At 37.1% G+C, this 20,957-nt stretch overlaps 1 long non-coding RNA gene across 1 annotated transcript; it reads left to right on the top strand.

The window, feature by feature from the left end:
• Window positions 1-8,838: 8,838 nt before the first annotated feature.
• LOC129347965 (uncharacterized) lies at window positions 8,839-15,959 on the top strand. The gene is made up of 3 exons (XR_008600335.1): window positions 8,839-9,082; window positions 10,912-12,954; window positions 13,056-15,959. It is a non-coding gene; the product is annotated as an uncharacterized LOC129347965 (long non-coding RNA).
• Window positions 15,960-20,957: the final 4,998 nt, after the last annotated feature.

Below are 20,957 nucleotides of genomic sequence, written 5' to 3' on the forward strand. Positions count from 1 at the left end.
AAAACAATACAAAATTCTTAGTTTCATGTTAATAAAGCACTTAAAGCTTTAAGTATGGCTAAATGCTTTTTTCAAAATTATATCACTCCTTAGGTGGTAGTGGCCCCAAGTTCAGTAAAGTTGGAAAAATATTCACAGATTCGGACTCCCAGCATCAATAACTCATTAGATATAGGTTGTCAAAACATAAACGGTGCCTCTTTCCCATTGTTGCAAGGCAGACAATGTGCTACAAGCCCAGTTTTATCAAAAGTAGCTGTCTTTCAAGCTGCAGAAATAACATTGATGTCTATGTGCAGCCGGCTGAGTGACGTCTGTCTGCAAAACCGCTGCAACAGCAAAGAGACACAAATATTCAATAACTTCAATCTTGTTCTCTGTAGGTACACAATATGCTGCAAGCCCAGTTTTATCAAGTAGCACATTGTGTACCTTATAATGATGGAAAAGAGGCATCGTTTATGTTTTGACAACCTATATCAAATGAGTTATTGATGCTGGAAGTCCGAATCTGTGAATATCTTTCCAACTTTACTGAACTGTAGCCCCGAGGAGCCGTGGTGGGCGTCCTTTATTGTCATTTCTGAAAGGTGGTAACCCTAATTAGAAGTGACTTTGTGACCAGTGTAGAACTCCAGTGTAAATAGTGTTAAAAGACCTATAGAACTGTAAAAATTGTAGGACTAAATGCAGTGAGACAACATTGAAGAAAAAGTAAGTTAACTTTTCATTAAATTAACTTAATCATTACAATCTAGTCTTCTGTAATTCTATTCATGTTTTTCATTCTAAATCACCTCTATTTTACTGAAAACCTCTCGGCTTCAGGGGGGCTGCACCCCCCCGAAGATTGTATACCGAATATTTTCAGCTGAAATCAAAATTTGCTGTTGCCATGCCTGCAACATACAGCTGGAGGCACCTTTCTCAACTATGAACATAATCAAAACTGAATATCGTTCCAGACTGACCAATGAGCTCCAAATGTGTTTGAGAATGGCCCTGACACCATTCAGACCCCAATTCAAAATACACAATTCAAAAGATACTGGCAGGACAAACTGCAGCTCACTTCTCCCATTAAGCAGCATGGATATAAGGGGAGTAACAAGACAGATAAAAAAAATTAAAAGTGTTCAATTGTTTACATTTTTTGAGATTTAGGTATTGTTAAAGATGTATATAAGCTCGGGTTGTTTAGTCATTATTTTTTCAAGTTCTGCACTTAATTTCAAGATGTACAGTTATATCAAAAATTATTTGTTAATAAATGTCAAAATGTTTTTGAACCGTACTGAATATATTTGATTTGATGGTCAGTTATTGATTACATGCACACGCTAATAAAACTTCTAGGTTACATCATCATATATCGCACTAATTGAAGTTAGACTTTATGATGTTCTGGACCTTTGCTTTAATACATTTTCTCTGACTGGACCTCTTTGAATTTTAGTTGAATACCCCTGGCTTAGATGCTTTTAATTGGAATAAGGGCTATATAAATAAAATTTGTTGTGCTTTTGCTACTTGTTTTGTGACTGCGTGTGGTACCAGTGACAACCTGTAAATCAAAAGTAGGGACAACATTTTATTTGTTTTTACTTAAAAATATAAATTTTTCCACAGTGCTGGGATTCAGGCGACTTCTCTTTTTTTGGACAATATTTTTCTAGCTCCTTGGAACACAACAGACACTTCACCTTTTAAAATACCAGAAAAAAAGAAATTAGAACAAGCGGTGTGTGGTGTGTAGTGATGGTCCTCTGATACCCGAGGCTTCGACACATGCGCTGTAGCTCATGAAGCAAACGTATCGAGCCACTGTGCCGAGGCGTGGTTTGGTCACGTGACTCGTGACGTTTGAATCACTTCAGTGACGTTTGAAGCACTCAACTGCTTCGAATCACCTGATTGGTTTGGTTTGTTATGTGAATCACTCAGCGGGATCTAGTGTTCCGGGATAGGAGATCCCTATTTAGTGTTGTTCATTTGAATTGTTTTTCGCAGAATAGATTTTTTTTTTTTGCTTTTGTTTTTGCTTTGAGAGTTAGTAGTATGTCAGATTTCGTATTTCGTAGAGAATAGATAGATAGATAGATAGATAGATTATATATATATATATATATATATATATATATATATATATATATATATATATATATATATATATATATATATATATATATATATATATATACCCAACTCACCACCCCCATGCCACAACACCTGGCACAGAACCTTGTCAGGTGCTTAGCTGACAGACTACAAACCAAAGAAAAGAACAGTTCACTGACTGTTGCTACACTTGTGGCTCTGCAGTTCAAAACTTTTGGATTCACCAATCAGAGTGGCAGCCAGTGTGAAAGAACGTTTAATAACAGAATGCACAACAATTAACATAAAGAATACCAAGCAGCAGTCATCTACGTCACAAGCACCACCACAGCCTCGTCCTCCACCACCAGCAGCACCTTCCACAGGTATTCTTTTTCTCTTCTGAATAGGGAATGACTGACATTTCTGGTGATGATGATGATGATCTTCAATATTTTTCAGTTCAACTGTGGAGCCTACTGGACGAAGACGCAAGTAGAGCCTGGCAAATGCAAAGCACCACAGCGAATGCAATTGTAGAAAGAACGGCAGACCCACTGGCTTACTGGGCAACCCACAAAACCGTTTACCCAAACTTGTACAATGGAGCCAAACATTTCCTGTGTACCTCAGCCTCATCTGTGCCATGTGAACAGGTTTTTTTTTTCTAAGGCTGGGGAGATAGTGAGTAAAAGAAGGAACTGCTTGAGTCCCAAACAATGTTCCCTGTAATTTTTCCTGAGTCTGAGCAAACACACAAACTCCCTGAGCGTCCCTTGGACCACTGTGAGCAACATCAGACGTGTGCACTGTGGTCACACCAGCATCACATCCATTCAAGTTACATGGTTCATTAAAAGAATCAAATTACAGCATTTACATTTCTGTTAAAACACTTTGTCAACAGGAGCCAGTTGAAGGCTGCAGTGATTTTAGTGACACTACAATGTATAAGAGTGAAGTTATTGAATATTTGTCTCTCTTTACTGTTGCAGCGGTTTTGCAAATTGCAGACGGACCCTGTTCACTCCATAGACACCAATGTTATTCCTGTAGCTTGAAAGACAGCTACTTTTGATAAAACTGGGTTTTAGCACATTGTCTGCCTTGCAACAATGGGAAAGAGGCACTGTTTATGTTTTGACAACCTATATCTAACGAGTTATTGATGCTGGAAGCCCGAATCTGTGAATATCTTTCCAACTTTACTGAACTTGGGGCCACTACCACCTAAGGAGTGATATATTTAATTTTGAAAAAAGCATTGAGCCATACTTAAAGCTTTAAGTGCTTTATTAACACGGAACTAAAAATTTTGTATTGTTTTATTATCACAGGTTCTGTCTGAAAAGAGGTGGCATCATTTTAAACAGTGAAATCAAACTAACAAAATGTAATGACCAACCAGTGAGTAATACTGGATTCTGCAAAAACATAAACAACTTTTTAAAAAAAAATCTAAATCTTATCTTAACACAGTTAATGTATTAACTTATTTTTGTGTGTATGCATGTATTTATTGATTTATTTAGTACTGTCAACATATCAGAGTTCTGAGTGAGTTTTTCTTAAGATAGACAAAGGCCATTTATTGATTACATATAGGCTGTTAAATCTTTATTAATAACTGAAAAGCATTAAAAAAAAAACAACTTAGGCATTTATTGAGTCACTAAAATACTGTAGAGTACAGACCACATCAGCATGATTATAAGCATCCTCTGGTAAATTAACAACCAGATACTGATGTCTCTCACCATATGGACTTCAGGAGATGACTGGGGGATGATAAACTGTGACCTACTGGTTGGATTCTCTCTGTTCTCATGTTTCTTACATGTTTGTCCCCTGACAGCCGGGTCCTAATGTTTTTTGAGCAACACACCATACTATGACGTTTTTACAATGACGGTTCTACTATGGAACCAATTTGACATGTTCAGGCGTTCTTTGTGTGAAAACTCAGAGATTTCAGGTATCAGAAGGTGGTTTTCAACTTTCTTTGTTAACTTTCTGCTTCAACTTTAAACTAAATTTACTTCACTAACCCAGCCCTCTGGACTTCCAGTAAGCTGTGTTCCTATTGGCTGTCCAGGTGGCTGCTTGGTGTTATCAGGAACACCTGAGCAGCTCAGTGTCTTCCTGCTTTATTTAGCTGCAGACAAACATTTCCTCTGCTTCTCTTCACCACAGAACTGGGTTTGGCTCCATTGCTTTAGTTTGTTTTTAAGGCATTGGCTTGCAGCTTCCAGCAGTAAAATCGTCTTTAATGTGTTTCTTGGTGTGTTTTAGGGCTTTGTACTGGATAGTTGTCTTGGTAAATGTGGTTCTTTAGCCACAGTTAGCACATGGTGCTAATGTGTGCAGTAATTAGTGGATTTGGTACAGCTGAGTTGTGTCTTTATCTTGGCTGTAGTGAGTCTTTAGAGGTTTTTGGTCAGACACATTCTGTATTCTTGTTTGAGAACCAGTGTTGGTTGTCCAGAAGGTAAGAGTTCCTGTCCTGATTCTCTGTTCTCAGAGGTTCTCTGGTAGGCTGCAGGAGACTTTAGTGTTTGGGTTGTGCTAGTTTGGTTTTTGTACGGTTTCATTTGGACGACTATCTTGAGGCCCCTCCATGTGGTTTAGTGAGGTTTTCTGGAAGAGTTCTACAAAGCAACCTGCAGCAGAAGAGCCTTTGAGAGTTTTTAGGAAGTTCTGGAGACCAGACTTTAGAGCAGCAGAAACATTTGTCAGTAGTTTGAGCAGGAGAAGGTGAGCTTCAGAGTAGAAATTAGAAGGGAACCTTCTTGACCCGTGTGGTGAGGTCCTGTACCAAGAGTTTGAGCAGGCTGTGAAGAGTCTGTAGTTCTTTGGTCTGAAAGCACAAGAAGAGTCGACTCATTAAAGGAGAAAACAGGAGATATTGTTGGTTCTTCTGTCGCTCTGCAGTTTCCTTAGACTGAATATCAAGTTTATATTTTAAATGATTTCCCATGTGAGCCCAAGAACACTTCAATAAACTCCCTCCATCCCCTGGACACAACATATTTTTATTACCATGTTAAATGTTTTTTTGTTTTTTTTATGTTTTTGAGTTTTAATCATAGTTTTTTCTCTTTGCTTGTTTAGTTTTGTCATCTGTGTAAAAGGTGCTAAACAAATAAAGTTGAATTGATGAACTGAATAATTGACTAACTCATGATTGTGACAACAGAAGTATTTTCATTGTGATTTATGGGTTTATTTCATTTTTAAGGTTGGGGTTAAAATCTTGACAGAAAAAGAAGATTAAAGAAATAAACTACATAACAAAAAGAAATTAAATCAAACAAAAAAAATTAATACAATAAAACTTTTTAAAAGTTTTATTGTTTAAAAAGCTTTAAGAAATTTAAGATGTAATTTTCTAATTAAACATTTAATTTTTTAATTAAATGTTTTGTCTTTTTAAAGGTTTAATAATCTAATTAAATGTTTTGCATTTTTAAAAATGTTTAATAATCTTGTTTAATTTTATTTTTTAAATGTTTAATTATGGAAAATATTTTATCTGTAATTTTTAATATTTGTATTTTAAAAATTTTGTTTAATTTCATAATGACGTATGTTGTTGAATTATCTAATTCAATATTTTGTCTGTTTAATAGAGTTAAACATTAAATACTATTAAATTATATGTACATATACCACCTTTTAATGTTTAGTTTTCTTTTTAAATGCTTCATTGTATTTTCTGTTTAATTCCTATTTGAAGTTTTATTGTCTTTATGATGTAATTTTCCAATTAAACATTTAATTTTTTAATTAAATGTTTTGTCTTTTTAAGGGTTTAATAATCTGATTAAATGTTTTGCATTTTTAAAACTGTTTAACATTCTTCTTGTTTGATTGTATTTTTTTAAATGTTTAATGATGGAAAATACTTTATCTGTAATTTCTAATATTTGTATTTTAAAAATTTTGTTTAATTTCATAATGACATGTATTGTATCGTGTTGAATGATCTCATTCCATATTTTGTCTGTTTAATAGAATTTAATGTAATTTAATGTTTACCTCTATTAAACAGACAAAATATGGAATGAGATCATTCAACACGATACAATACATGTCATTATGAAATTAAACAAAATTTTTAAAATACAAATATTAGAAATTACAGATAAAGTATTTTCCATCATTAAACATTTAAAAAAATACAATCAAACAAGAAGAATGTTAAACAGTTTTAAAAATGCAAAACATTTAATCAGATTATTAAACCCTTAAAAAGGCAAAACGTGGGTACCCATATAGCTCAACGGGTTAAGCGGGTGACCCATGTACAGAGGCAGGTCCCCGACGCACCGTCCCGGGTTCGAGTCCCGCTAGTGACCCTTTGCCGAAAGTCTTCCGCTGACTCTTCTCCCCTGTTTTCTGTCTCTCACTACACCTATCCAGTAAAAGGCCAAAAAAGACAAAACATTTAATTAAAAAATGAAATGTTTAATTAGAAAATTATATCTTAAAGACAATAAAAGTTCAAATAGGAATTACACTGAAAATACAATGCAGGATTTAAAAAGAAAATTAAACATTAAAAGGTGGTAAAACATTTAAAAAGAAAAACCTTAAAGATTTAATCGAAACATTAACAGACTGTCTGAAGGTTCAAACTAACAGAGAACTACTCAAGAACTTTTAAGATTTCAGTCCTCAGACTGTGTGAAGGTTCAAACTAACAGAGAACTACTCAGGAACTTAGAAGATATCAGTCCTTGGACTGTCTGGAAGGTCAATCTAACAGAGAACTACTGTGGGACTCCTGAGGACTCGGGAGGTCTGGAGGCTTTGAAAGTCTTGGAACTGAGGGTTCAACCCTCTAGCACAAAGGCTAAAGTCCAACCTCCTGAGAAAAACGGTCGAGTCGAGACTCAAGTTAAAAAAAACTCGAAAATGGCAAAAAAATAGATGATAAATGCGCAAAAAAAATAAAAAAAGTATCGCGCGCAGCTTAGAGGGAACAGTGGTCCCAAAACTGTTGATAAATTATTTCTCAGTAAAACCTCATAACCAGTTACATAAGCACACCCTCTTTACTGACCTCTTTACCAATAAACCCCAAGACATACTTTGCCAAAATCCATAATAATCCATAAAATCTTTATTTGCACCAGCCCCATGTGAAAATGACATCAGTCTGTATTTGTAGAGCATCTCATGAATGTAGCAGCACCGTTTAAATTTTTCATAACACAGAATATAAGCAAAGAGTATATAGGGATACAGACAAACATGGGAAATAAGAAACGTGCTCTTCAATAGTTATTGTCATTATTATTACTAGTAATATTATTTTTGTGTCCACTACAACCCATACAATCATCTAGTGTAGTCAAACAGGAATGTGCGCATGGCGAATCAAATCCAAAACAATCCATGAACCAACGACCACGTCTTGATTGCACTTCATATTATTGACCACTAGATGTCCTACTCGAGCACTGTGTGTCATTGAGGCCTCGAGTAATGAACCATGTTTTGAATGAAGTGTCGAAGCTTCAACAAAGCCTCGATCAGCCATCACTAGTGGTGTTGTCACAGTTATACATATTACACTTCACTTGTTATGTGCCTACTTTATTCCCAGACAGGGGAGAATCTTCTCTTTCTGGCTGGTTCTATAAAAAAAGAGTCTCAAACTGATTGAATGCAAAGATACAGCAGGTAAAAATCCAAGAACTGTGAACGGGGAATCCATTGCGTTTCGCTGCCCCTTATATTTTGAATTGCACGTCAAACTGCGAACCACTTCCTGAACCAGTCACGCGGTATGACCGGCTTGCGAGGCTTCGAACGTCATCATTTTTGGCTCCTCCCCTAAATGAAGCAAGCCCTCGATACGCGCTTCGTGGACACGCCCCCTCCATTACTCAGCACGCGCTTCGAAGCCTCGGCACATCTCGTAGCATCATTACTGGTAGGATCTCTGGCTGCTGTTGACCTTGTTTTGGAGTAAAACACGGTAAGAAGATAAATACTTCTAACCAGCAGCGTTGTTTTGTTGTACGTTAAGTCGGCGACTTGTGAAGAGTTGTGTTTTGTCGTGTTTCAGCAGTTTGTCCGGACGCGTTAGCTAGCTAAGCGGCTAAGTTAGCTAGCGGGCTAATTAACACAGGTGGCTAACTTACCGCTGAACACCAGTGTTAGTTGCTGCCGCAGGTGTCCGTCATTATTAAAATGAACTTCTCAACTTGTATTTCTCTGCTGTGTATTTTAGCTTTCAAAAAAGTTATTTTACTTTAAGGTTAACTGAAACCCGTTCAGCTGCACTGAAGTTTAACATTCAGCTGGTTTGAATTAAACCGTGCTTAACATTGCGCAACATTACCTCTCTGAATCTCCATAATTTCATTAAATTCCTTCTCTCTTCCACTGCTCAAGTTCAATCCAGTATATAAAGTGACATTAACAGTGAATAAACTAACAACCAGCCATTGTATTTATTTATTATTGCATGTGTTTGTAGTAAAACATGAGATGAAACATCCTATTTTTGGATCTAGAACTGCACAAGCCGTTCATTTTCAGTCACCTGACGAGTTAAACCCCCCTTTTTATGTGAGGTTGAAGCAGAAAGTCTGAGTTAACAAAGAAAGTCGTTTATAATTTGCGATACCTGTTATCTCTGACTGAGGCTTTAGTTTTTGTTGAGCTGATTTACACGTAGAAACTTTGCTCAGGAAGATTTCTCAGTAGCTCAGAGGACAAGCTGCTTTTTACACAACCTTGTAAGAGAATGTCTGTCAATGCTTTCAGCAGAATTTAGAAACACAACACTTCCTAAACAGATATTTTGAGGCTGTGAGGTTGAACGTTTGAGAGTATATCAGTGTGTTTGTTTGTGGTCTTTCTGTTTCTAGGTGGAAGCTGAATCAGTGAGGATGACTCCTGCTCCTGTCATCTCTAAGCTCCTCACACATCTTTACCTGCACATGAGGAAAATCACTCCTGTAGAATGCAGGTATGTTTGTCATTATTATAAAAAGATGTTGCCTGGTGACCTGTCAGAAACCCATTATACAGAGTCAGCCAAAATAATGTTTACACACATCAGGAAAAGAAAAACTTGCATAAATATTTCAATACCAAATTTATTCAGACATCACGAGATTAATAAAAGTTATCTTTGGCCTCTACAATTACAAGAGGTGCTCAAAGTGGTGGCCACTGGCTTCCAGACATTTCTGTTCTGTTGTAGACGTCACTTGTTGATGCTCCATTCATGAGGGTAATGCCATCTGTTGGGAAAACATCGTACAAGAGGACAGAGTTATTGTACTTTGATCAAACTTTGAAAGATGTATCTATATATGTAGAAGAACTTATGCAAATGAAATATCTATTAAAAAAAAATCTTTTCCTGATATGTGTATACATTATTTTGGCTGACTGTGACTCTGTGAACTTATTGAGAACAAAACTGTCATTTAATTGTTGCTCTGAAAGTTTCTTTAGTGAAAACCGACTGGTGTTCTGCTTTGAAACAAACTGCTGTTGAGGTCTGTGTTTTCAGGTTTAACCCCACAGTTTCTGAATGAACTTATAGTTTTTTTTTTCCTGATCAATGTGGACGTTATAATTGATGGTAACATTTACTGATCATATAATCAGCATGACAATATAACAGTATAACATTCTGACCACCTGACTAATACTGTGTTGGTCCCTTTATGCTGCTAAAACTCCTCTGACCCAGTGGTTCATCAGAACCTCTGGGGATCCTGTGGATTCTGTGGGTCCTGTGGGTTGCAGGGTGGGTCCTACCTAGACCAGGCTGATCCTGGACCATCCCACAGATGCTCAATCAGATCTGGATGTGGGGAGTGTGGAACCCAGGTGAACAGCTTAGCTCTGTCGTGTTCCTCGGACCACTCCTGAGCAGGGAGGCAGCTGGCATCAAGGACTGCTGTTGCCATGGAGACTAGGGGGTTGTTTGTCCTGCAGTGTTTAGGTGGTGGTACATGTCAAACATCCACATGAATGTCAAGGTTTCCCAACAGAAAGTTGCATTAGGACAAGATGATGGATGTTGTTCTCTTCAGCTGTCAGTGGTCAGAATGTTGTGGCTGATTGGTGGATCTGTCTGCCTTTACTCTGACATCCAGAGTTATACAAAAGTGGAGTATGTGTGCAGTGCAGAAGAGATTTACTTTATTGTATGCAGTTTGTTTTTTTTGTTTTTTTAAAGGGAGAGCATTTTTTTATCCACCTGAAGAAGACCTAATCTTTCCCTTGAAAGGATAGTTAATAATTACTACGGCTTCCATAGTGGTCCCATCAGAGAAAATCATATCCATATACAGATTTTTATTAATTCCAGGACTGGTTCAGTGAAGATTATAATAATAAGTGCATCAGATAATTCTTTGTTGCAGTTGGAATTTTGCAGACTGAGAGATGGTTGAGAAGGTTTGCAGTTCTAGTTATAGCAAAATATCTTATAATAGAAGATCTTTATTGTCATTGTACATGAAATTATCTGCAAACCAGCAAAGTGCATCAGTCTGAGGTGTCTAAAAATAAGTAAGTAAAGAAAAATGCCAATAATAAACAGAATATTTTGAGGGAATATTCTAAAAAGGAAAGAAAAGCTCCATTCTCACTCCTCTCAGGATAAACTGTCATTGAAATTTACTTTAAATTTAGCTTCAACACGAGATAAAAACTTTTACTTTCATTACTGATGTCAAGTTTTATTAAAGTTCATGCTACTTTTATAAAATAATGAAAGTGAATAAATTGTATTTCTGTGATCTGTGTTTGATTTCTGTCTTTTCTCCTGTCATCCAGATGTTCAGAGGGAGATGATGCCACATCTGGTCCAGCTGATGGAAGGTCTTGAAGTTCTCTGACTGGCCTGGACTGAAGATGGTCGTCTCACTGTATTTAAGGTTCAGATGCTCAGTAACAAACTCCACCAATGAGCCAACAGGGAAGCTTTAGGTTTATTAAATGTTGCTATGAAGGTATCGCTGTTTTTCTTTGTGAATGCAATGAGCTCCAACTGAAACTTGAATTAGAACTTAGAAGTAAATCCTTCCATCTGAAAGGATTTAGTTGCATTAATAACCTCATAACATTCTAATTTTTATTCCAGTCTTGGTTGAAATTAGAATCTCTGTATTGATTCAGGTAAAAACTGAACTTCACAGCATGTTGGAGCAAAACAACCAGATGAAAACTGTGATGGTGTTGGATTGTCAGACCGTAATGTTGCAGCTCAAAGCAGCTTTTCTAGCTCAGTTCATTCTGACATTCAGCTATGAATCAACACAGCAGATGGTGATCCATGCTGTGGAAGTCTCACATCTCCTGATTTAGTGGAGCTGCTTTGCACTTTTTACACTGTTTATTCACCAACACTTTATTTAATAAAAGTCCCATCTAGTTTTTATGAGGAATGTGATGTTTTAATTTCTCTGTTAATAACTGCAGTCTAATGGAACAGCTGGAGTTGTAACATCTGTCCTGATATTGATCATGAAGTATTGATCACAATACTTATGGTTAGCAGTCATCCCTGAAGTTTTACATTAAAATCTTTACTTGTGTTGTGAACTTTGGTAAGAAGCAGAAACATTAGCGTTGCCATGGATACATGAGTGTTAAATTCTGTCCATGTTTCCATTTTGGGAAATGCAGTCCAGTTCCAGAATGTGGAGGAATTTAGTCTCAATCACAGACAACAAATATTATCTGAAAGTCAGGTTATTGTTGTTTATCAGCACAATACAAAAAGATTAATGTTAGAAATATTCCAGTTAAGACTCTAGAATATCATGATTTATGTAAATTTTCCTCAATAATATGAATGTTCAGGTTAAGATTGTACAGTGATATTATGTAAGTTTAGCTGATTAACGTTTATGACTCTGCACTAAAATATTATTTAAATTGACATCATTATTACAATATTTAGGGTCAGACCCTACAGTATTGAGATTAAGAAATCAAATATTCTATAAAATGTAAATACACTGAACTCATTTGGATATATTTAAGTGAGACTCTACAATATTATTTGACACAAATCTATCTAGATTTTAATCATTTTTACTCCAAACATTTACTTTACTGATTTAAACATTAAAATCACTCCTTTCTAATCCTCTGCTGTATGTTCAAACATGAGGCCTGAAATAGAGAAACACACAAGTATCTGATTGAAGGAACTTCTGCAGAGTCCTGGTTCCAGAACATGATGATAGAATTATAGACAAACTTTAACAAAAGCTGCCTGAGAGTTTACAGGTTTTTATGTTAGATTTCTTCAGTAATTTAATGAGAGTTATCAGCAAAAATCAAGTGTTCATTTGATGAACTTAATTTCCTAAAACATCCAGAATTGGAGCTCATATCTTTGGCAGTTGTAAAGTTTCTGCTCCTTCAAAGTTCACAACACAATGAACGAATTCCTAAAACACTCTCAATGCTGGAGAGCATTTGTGATGCTGAAGCAGTGACCAGTTTTTCTGTTTCTTCTCTGGAGATGCACAATGAGGGACGTCTGCAGCGACTGAGAAAGAGTCTCACCACATCCTGACATGAGGAAAAGACTTTATTGAAGACTACAATGAGGAAAATTATCAGACAGCAGACGGCTGCATTCAAGGTGAGCTCTGAACATTTGATCTGGAACAGGAATTCAATAACGGCAGCATGAGCTTCATTTCAGTCTGTAGCTGCTGAATTCATGGATGAATCATCTGGCACTAGAGAGGAAGACCATCAAACATCCATGTCAGCTGATGGAGGTCCAAGAGTCTCACCAAACAAACAACCTACAGAGTGAAGACCTCAAATCTGATTGGACGGCCTCCTATTCAGCCACATGTGTGAACAAATGCTTCTAAGCTGATTTGTTTTCTAAAATAAATCTAGTTTGAGTTCTAATCTATGCCTGTGTGTTTGCTTCTTTACACCGCTGTTAACAGTTTAGGCTGTTAGATTGTTCCAGATAAGACAAGTACAAGATTCTTCAGAGCCGTTCTACCACGAGCCTGACAGGAAGAACTCCAACAGCTACTGAATGTTCCTGTGGTCCCCTCAAGGCTACAGGAGGAGCCCTACGAGGACGAGCCGGTCCACCTGATGGAGGCCAGTCGCTGCGGTTCAAAGCCAACACCGACTACGTGGACTTCTACTGGACCACACGGAGGCCTTCAAACCGGACCAACAAGTTCAGCGACTCCCCGACTCGTGGGTCTGAGGATGCCGCCGAGCCTCGGTCCAGCCGGCCTCCTGTCTGTGGGTGTTTGATTGCTGAGAGGTTTGTGGATGCATGTGAACGTGTCTGTGTTGAAACAGCAGCTTTTGACTCACTAACACCGGGAAAAACCAAGAGCTCCTTTATTTGTGACTTCCACTAAAAAAAACTGATGAAAATAAGTTTGCCAGGGTTCTGACTGATATCAGATTATTAAATAATGAAAATAAAAATTTAAATATTCCTTTAAACAATCCTTTTAGGTCTACGTTTCCTTGACACTGACTTCTTGGTATTTTGGGTGGAATATACCATTAAGCCCAATGTTCAAGGGTTCTTCTGGGAATATACCATTAAACCAACCTTTTAGGTACCGTAAATGTTCCTGGATGTTGGGTATAATATTCCATCAGATAAACCTTTTAGGTCTACATTGGAAGATTTTAGAGTAGAATATTACTCCAAACCATCCTTTAGGTCTACATTTAAGGTGGAATACTCCTTCATACCAAGATTTTTTGGTCTACATTGAAGGCTTTTAGGTGGAATATTCCTTTGAACGAACTTTTTAAGTTAATGTTCAAGGATGTTGGGTGGAATATACCATCAGACCAACCTCCAAGGTCTACTGTAGTGAATTTTAGGTGGAATATACCATTAAGGTCGATGTGTGAGGACCTTGTAGGTGGAATACTCCCTGAAACCAACCTTTTAGGTCAACATGCAAAGATTTAAGGTGGAATATTCCTTTAAATCAACCTAAATTTCATGTTTTGATCATTAACAAGTGAGAAACCTCAATCCAGACTCCTCATAATGACGTTTGAGATTTAAGCTGCTGTTATTTGTTTAGTCCAGACTAAATGACAGAAATCCACAACTGTAATTTTATTTCTGGACTCGGTTATTAAATGTCAAAACAATCCATGTGACTCTAAAACTCAACAGCTTTACAAACTCTAAGATTAAACTCTCCACAAGGATCCAAAATAAGTTGGACTTCTACATGAGAGCTTTAATTATTCTTCATCTACTTCCTGAAAAGTTTGGTCAATAAAAAAGACAAAAACTAATTTTTTCTACGGTGGCCGAGAGGTAAAAGTGTTTTGTCGCTTGTAAATTTGTCTTGGAGGTTGTAAGAGTGTTTTGCATTATGTAAATTTGGTTTGCACCTCGCGGCCACCGTAATTTTCAGCTGAACTAAAGACAGACTTTGTGATTTTTCTGCTCACATGTTGTGTTGTTGTAAACTTACTCTTTCAAATAAATAGCCTCCTAACCCCCTGGAAACCAGCGTTTGTCCTGTTTTTGTGTTGCTCCTCGGCGACCCTAGACAGCCAGGTCCTAATGTTTTTTGAGCAACACACCATACTATGACGTTTTTACAATGATGGTTCTACTATGGAACCAGTTTGACATGTTCAGGTGTTCTTTGTGTGAAAACTCAGAGATTTCAGGGATCAGAAGGTGGTTTTCAACTTTCTTTGTTAACTTTCTGCTTCAACTTTAAACTAAATTTCCTTCACTAACCCAGCCCTCTGGACTTCCAGTAAGCTGTGTTCCTATTGGCTGTCCAGGTGGCTGCTTGGTGTTATCAGGAACACCTGAGCAGCTCAGTGTCTTCCTGCTTTATTTAGCAGCAGTCAAACATTTCCTCTGCTCTTCACCACTGAACCGGGTTTGGCTCCATTGCTTTAGTTTGTTCTTTAGGCGTTGGCTTGCAGCTTCCAGCAGTAAAATTGTCTTTAATGTGTTTCTTGGAGTGTTTTAGGGCTTTGTACTGGATAGTTGTCTTGGTAAATGTGGTTCTTTAGCCACAGTTAGCACATGGTGCTAATGTGTGCAGTGATTAGTGGATTTGCTGCAGCTGAGTTGTGTCTTTATCTTGGCTGTAGTGAGTCTTTCGAGGTTTTTGGTCAGACACATTCTGTATTCTTGGTTGTCCAGAAGGTAAGAGTTCCTGTCCTGATTCTCTGTTCTCAGAGGTTCTCTGGTAGGCTGCAGGAGACTTTAGCGTTTGGGTTGTGCTAGTTTGGTTTTTGTATGGTTTCATTTGGATGACTATCTTGAGGCCCCTCCATGTGGTTTAGTGAGGTTTTCTGCAACAGTTCTACAAAGCAGCCTGCAGCAGAAGAGACTGAGAGTTTTTAGGAAGTTCTGGAGAGCAGATTTTAGAGCAGCAGAAACATTTGTCAGCAGTTTGAGCAGGAGAAGGTGAGCTTCAGAGTAGAAATGAGAAGGAAACCTTCTTTACCCGTGTGGTGAGGTCCTGTACCAAGAGTTTGAGCAGGCTGTGAAGAGTCTGTAGTTCTTTGGTCTGAAAGCACAAGAAGAGTCGACTCATTAAAGGAGAAAACAGGAGATATTGTTGGTTCTTCTGTCGCTCTGCAGTTTCCTTAGACTGAATATCAAGTTTATATTTTAAATGATTTACCATGTGAGCCCAAGAAGACTTCAATAAACTCCCTCCATCCCCTGGACACAACATATTTTATTACCATGTTAAATCTATTTTTTAAATATGTTTTTGAGTTTTAATCATAGTTTTAATCATAGTTTTTTCTCTTTGCTTGTTTAGTTTTGTCATCTGTGTGAAAGGTGCTAAACAAATAAAGCTGAATTGATAAACTGAATAATTGACTAACTCATGATTGTGACAACAGAAGAAATTTCATTGTGATTTAAGGGTTTGCTTCATTTTTAAGGTCGGCGTTAAAATCTTGACAGAAAAAAAGATTAAAGAAATAAACTACATTAAAAAAGCAATTAAAACAAAGGAAAAAAGCATTTAATACAAAAAACTTTGAAAAGAAAATGAATACAATAAAACTTTGAAAAAGAAAATTAAACATTAAATACAATTAAATAATCAAACAAGATACAAAACATGTAATTAGGAAATTAAACAAAATGTTTTAAACAAAAATATTAAACATTAAAGATGAAATATTTTAGATAATTAAACATTTAAAAATACAAAACATTTAATTACATTATTAAACCTTTAAAAACACAAAACATTTAATTAAAAAATTAAATATTTAATTAGAAAATTAAATCTTAAATACAATAAAACTTTAAATAGGAATTAAATAGAAAATACAATGAAGCATTTAAAAAGAAAATTAAACATTAAAAGGTGGTAAAACATTTAAAAAGAAGAACCTTAACAAAGATTTAATCTAAAAATTAAACATTGGGAAAGAAAAGGAAATTGAAAAAATAACAATTAAACATTAAAAAGACAAAACATTTGGAAATCAAATCAGATATTAGAAAAGAATAAAAGGTGAGAAAAGAGCAAAACTAAACATTTAAGAAGAATCAAACTAAAGACAAAACATTTGAAAAAACACCAGTTAAACTTTAGAAGATCAAATTAAACAGAAGAGACAATAAAACAATCAAAAAGCAAAAACATAAAGTTCTTAAAGTGTTTTCTAGTCTGAAATGAAAACAAGTTGTTTCTTCAAACATTTCCTCTTTCTATGTTCTTGGTTTGATTGTGGACAGATTTACTAAACTCATTTCAGAAAACTGCTTTCCAGATAAAGTCTACTAGTAGTTGAAGGCATTGATCAAACTAATGTTACCTTCTGATCTCCACAAACTTTACTGTTCAGTGAAGAGAATCAAAGTTTGTTCAGGATTTCTAAAAAACCCACAGGCGAAGGTCTGACAAGAACTCAGATTGATGGTCTAAATGTGAAATCAAGACTCATGGTCACAAGTTTTAAGGCTTCTGTTAACCAGAAAGTTCAAACTAACAGAGAAGTACTGAGAAACTTTAAAAACTTCAGTCCTCAGACTGTCTAAAGGTTCAAACTAACAGAGAACTACTCAAGAACTTCTAAGATTTCAGTCCTCAGACTGTCTGAAGGTTCAAACTAACAGAGAACTACTCAGGAACTTAGAAAATTTCAGTCCTCAGACTGTCTGAAGGTTCAAACTAACAGAGAACTACTGTGGGACTTAGAAGATATCAGTCCTTGGACTGTCCTGAAAGTTCAATCTAACAGAGAACTACTGTGGGACTTAGAAAATTTCAGCCCTCAGACTGTGAAAGCTCAGGTCCTGAGGACTCGGGAGGTGTGGAGGCTTTGGAAAGTCTTGGAAATGAGGGTTCCACCCTCCAGCACAAAGGCTGAAGTCCAACCTCCTGAGAAAAACGGTCGAGACGAGACTCGAGTTTAAAAAAAACTCGAAAACAACAAAAAATAGATGATAAATGCGCAAAAAAAGGAAGAATTTGTATCTGAGCGAGTAGCTCAGGGGGGATAAGAAGAAGACTCCCAAGCGGAGGGTCGCAGGATCGAGACCCGCCAGCGGCAGTTTTCTTTGTTTGTCTTTGTCAGGATTTTGATAAAGTTTAAGAAGGGTCTGGTCTTGAACCAGCGACCTGCCGCTCCATAGGCAAATCCTTAACTCACTGAGCTACAGATCAGATAAAATAACATAATTTCGTCGTCCCTTTGTCATCGTAGTTGCTGAAGTCACCACATGGGTGGAGCCAAGGCGGAGTCTGGGTGGAGTCAGGGCGGAGAGTAGGCGGGGAGGTGGGTGGCGGCCTCCCCCCTCTACTCCCCCGCCTCCCCCCACCGCCCACCACACCTTCCCCCGCCCGTCGAGTTCTTCGAGTCTCCACGAGTTCTTCGAGTCGCCACAGGTTTTCCCCAGTTTCTGGAGATTCCACCAGGTCAGAGGCAGAACAAGTTGTCATGAAGAGGTGTTGAAGTCGGCCAGGATGGACTGACTTTTTACAGCGACTAGAAGGAAGACCACTAGCAGAGCAGGTCTTTAACCACCATCCATGAAATCCATGGAGTCGCTCCAGAGAAATGAAGGGATGTCAACTTTTATCAACCTCCATCCACATGTTCAACTTCATATCTTTACTTGGAGATTTTTAGCACCACAAACCTTTAGTATCACACTTTATTATCCTTTATTAGGACTTCAATGGAATCCACCAGCAGATTTAGCTTTTGTTGAGAAACTTGTCATCGTGGGACTGCAGTATTTAAAACTGTTCCTTCTATTTGACCTCATGTTTATTAGTTTTAGTGGAGAAAGTTATTTTAATTGTTGATTAGTCTCTTAAAAACCAAATAACTGGATTAGTCAAGAGGTTTAAATTTCTTACATTGTCATATTTTAAATATGACAAAAAATATAAAAAGAAAACGTCTTGAGACAATTTGACCTGTAATTGGCGTTATATAAATAAAATTGAATGTATCTTGTAATGTTGGAGTAATTCCGCCATATATGTTGGAAAACACATTTTCTTTGACCATTAATCTGTTGATTGTTTTCTCCAGTAATTCATTTCTTTTTTTGGTTTATAAAATGTCAAACCCAAATATATTCAGTTTACTGTCACAAAAAACAAAAAGATTGACATTCATGATGCAGGAATCAGGCAGTTATTCACTTTTTATCTTAGTTTAGTCAGAAAGATAGTTGATAACGTGTGAATTGTTGCAGCTTGTGAGCCGTAGAAGGTTTTAATCTTTGGGGCCGAGTGTCAAAAAACATTTAGAAACCAACATCAACAAAACACTCAAAGATTTGAACATCATTTGCATGACAATGTCAAATTAAAGGACATTTATTTCCAACGTAAATGTGTGATATTCATCCTCTGGAGCTTTCTCTTCACATCGTCTTCCACCTGGACTGGTTTGGTCGGGAGCATGTGCAACAAACATTTGAAAAACTGCACTTTAACATCAATGAATGACACTGAAGTTTAATCTCTACATAAATGAGAGCGAGTCTGGATGTGCTGCTCTTTCATTAACTCCTAAGTTTAGGGAAAGTTAAAACAAAAGAGGACAGTTCAGATAAGACTTGAGAATGAGCTTATTTTGAACAAACACCTCAGACTTTCTGAGCTTCAGCACCTACAGCAAGATATTTTAACAACAAGCAACTCAAGAGATCCAGAAGTTGGAGAGAGTTAGCTTTAGCTGAGCCAAAGAACATGTGGGACGCTAACCTAGCAAACATTTCAGACTTTTCTCTGTGAATTCTGAGAAATAATTTCCTATTTAATGACAGAGCTACACATCTTAACTCAGTCTCATTAAAACAGACTCTAATTCAGTGTCATCCATCCATATTAAAGTGCAGTTACCCAAAATGTTTGTTGCATGAGCTCCAACAAAACCTGTCCAGGTAGAAGGCCACTTTGACAAACAGGAAGTGGAAGATTCCAAGCAGATTTATAGAAGGGGGAACCGGACTGTACTAAGTGTGGTCGAGTATAAGGGGTGTTTTGTGGGTTTTTAAGGCTGATAATGATTATTAGTGAGACATTTGGAGTAGATATTCATTTGCAGTAAATGAAAGTATTTAAAATCTTGGAGTTAAACTTAGAAGAACACAAACTCTAACAGAAAACTTTGTTGATACGTTTTTGTTTTGTTTACAGATGTTAAGTTAAAGGAGTTTTATTCGTGACGTATAACCAATCAAATCACTCCAGAAGACAGAGCGACCACAGGTAGATAAAGGTTCAGAGCCAAAGTAGCACCTTTTTAAATGTATTTATTACCGTAAATCAGTAAAAAATAAAATACTGATAATCAGTAAATCAGTCAGCCCACAATTACTACAATTCTACAATGTATGTCTCTTTCCTTTGACTTGTTATTTGTACAATATACGATGTATATGATGGCGTTTTTTCATACCAAAGGCTATACTATGATGTTTTCTAAGAGACATACGATGCTACTCTGTTCTGGCCCTGGGGCTGCTCCTCCTCTGTTGTTTTCTGGATTGTACTCAGCTGCATGCCTTCGTCCACCCGGCCTCCGTTGACTCGTCCCGCCTGCCGTCTCTGGAGCTGAAGCTGGATTGGAACAGACCAAAGTACAGTCCAATCACGATGCCAGCTGCCTCTCAAAAGGCTCCTTCATCTGGCAGGTGGCGGCACTTCTTCTGAGGGGAAGCTGAGCTGGCCGGCAGAACTTTGGAGATGTGTTCCAGTGGTTGGTGGATGTGTGGGGAGATAGAGAGGGACCTTTGAATTGTTCAGAAAGGAAAACAGGGAACCCATTGGTAGTTTTAGTTTAGGGTGCTACTGCGGTGTGTTTTTGGGTTTTAAGAGGTGAACAGGAAGAGTTTTTTTTTCGTATTGATTATCTTTTACTTTGTTCCTGGTTGGAATGCCCATCAATGTCAACATGAAGTTCACTTTTAGTTCTGTTTATTTTTATTTTACTAACACCCATTTGCTTTTAACCCCCTCACATGTTGTGTTGTTGTAAACTTACTCTTTCAAATAAATACTCGTCTAACCCTCTGGAAACCAGCGTTTGGACTGTTTTGTGTTGCTCCTCACCTACTTCAGACAGCTGGGACAAAACAACGTTTTGTGGACCAAAGGCTATACTATGACGTTTTTAGAGCGACATGCTATACTATGACGTTTTTAGAGCGACATGCTATACTATGACGTTTTTAGAGCGACATGCTATACTATGACGTTTTTTGAGCGACATGCTATACTATGACGTTTTTTGAGCGACATGCTATACTATGACGTTTTAGACCAAAGGCTATACTATGACGTTTTTAGACCAAAGGCTAAACTCTGACGTTTTTGGACGACATGCTATAC

Source organism: Amphiprion ocellaris, chromosome 22 (assembly GCF_022539595.1).
Source record: "Amphiprion ocellaris isolate individual 3 ecotype Okinawa chromosome 22, ASM2253959v1, whole genome shotgun sequence".
In the NCBI taxonomy this organism is placed as follows: Eukaryota; Metazoa; Chordata; class Actinopteri; family Pomacentridae; genus Amphiprion; species Amphiprion ocellaris.